The 1,205-nt window shown below is 40.2% G+C and overlaps 1 non-coding gene across 1 annotated transcript; it reads right to left on the bottom strand.

Moving 5' to 3' along the window:
• Positions 1-699: 699 nt before the first annotated feature.
• Positions 700-806, bottom strand: LOC131181103 (small nucleolar RNA R71). The gene has a single exon (XR_009149730.1). It is a non-coding gene; the product is annotated as a small nucleolar RNA R71 (small nucleolar RNA).
• Positions 807-1,205: the final 399 nt, after the last annotated feature.

Genomic DNA, 1,205 nt, shown 5'->3' with positions numbered 1-1,205 from the left:
AATCCGTGCACTTGTGGGGATGTAAAACCCAGCGAAATAAGTTTTTGCCGCTGTTGCTGGGGATTTTTGGTTTTAGTAATATCAAGCGATAGGCAATTTTGCTGATTTAGGCAATTATATTTATTATCTAATTTTATTTTACTAGTTGTATTTCTCTTCTTTTCTCTCAGGTGCTCGATCTGGTATATGACCAAAACAAGGCCAGAAGAAGAAATTTTGGACTGTGATCCGGAGATAGACAGAACTCTAAAAGCCATCAGGAGGGAAAGGAAACATCAAGAGCACAGTCAAGGAGATCCTGAAATCCCAACCATGGCCGATAATAATAATAGACCAAGATTCTTGAGAAACTACGGAGCACCATCTGTCCAAGGATTTCAGCCCAATGTCACTAGACCCACAGTGGAAGCCAACAACTTTGAATTAAAACCAGCATGGCTCTAAATGATGCAACAAACCCAGTTTGCAGGTTCACTAACAAAAGACCCACACTATCACCTCCAGTGCTTTCTTGCCCTATGTAACACATTCAAGATGATTGGAGTGTCTAATCAAGCAATAAGACTCAGAGCATTCTCATTCTCCCTTTGGGATAGAGCAAGGAAGTGGTTACTTTCTCAACTGACTGGAACATTCTCCACTTGGGAAAACCTTTCTCAAGCCTTTCTAGCAAGATATTTTCCACCTGCAAAGACTGCAAAACTGAGGCTTGAGCTCAACACCTTCAGACAAAAGGAAGGAGAATCACTCTATGATGCATGGAAAAGATATAAAGACTTGCAGAGCGAATGTCCACATCATAGCATAGAAGATTAGCTATTAGTGCAGAATTTCTATAATGGATTACTACCCTCTACAAGGAGCAGAGTTGATTCAGCTGCAGAGGGTGATCTAATGGAAAATAGTGCCACAAGCACTTGAACTTCTAGAATGCGTAGCATACCATAATTATAAGTGGTCAAATGAAAGAGAAAATGCAAGAAGAACTGCAAGGGTCCTTGAAGTAGATGCCCTAAGCATGATAAATGCTCAATTTGATCAGGTCACAAAGAAACTCGAAAGAATGCAAGCCAACGCAGTTTGTTACAAATAGTTAACATGAGGATAGCTATGGAGGAGGATACATGAGTTCAGAATACAACAATTTCAATGAACCCTCCATAGAACAGATGAACTATGTGAATAACGGAGGAAACTTCAACCAG

The sequence above is a fragment of the Hevea brasiliensis genome, chromosome 6 (assembly GCF_030052815.1).
Source record: "Hevea brasiliensis isolate MT/VB/25A 57/8 chromosome 6, ASM3005281v1, whole genome shotgun sequence".
Classification (NCBI taxonomy): domain Eukaryota; kingdom Viridiplantae; phylum Streptophyta; class Magnoliopsida; order Malpighiales; family Euphorbiaceae; genus Hevea; species Hevea brasiliensis.
The sequence above is the reverse complement of the archived record's forward strand: the minus strand, read 5'-3'. Positions and strand labels throughout refer to the sequence as shown.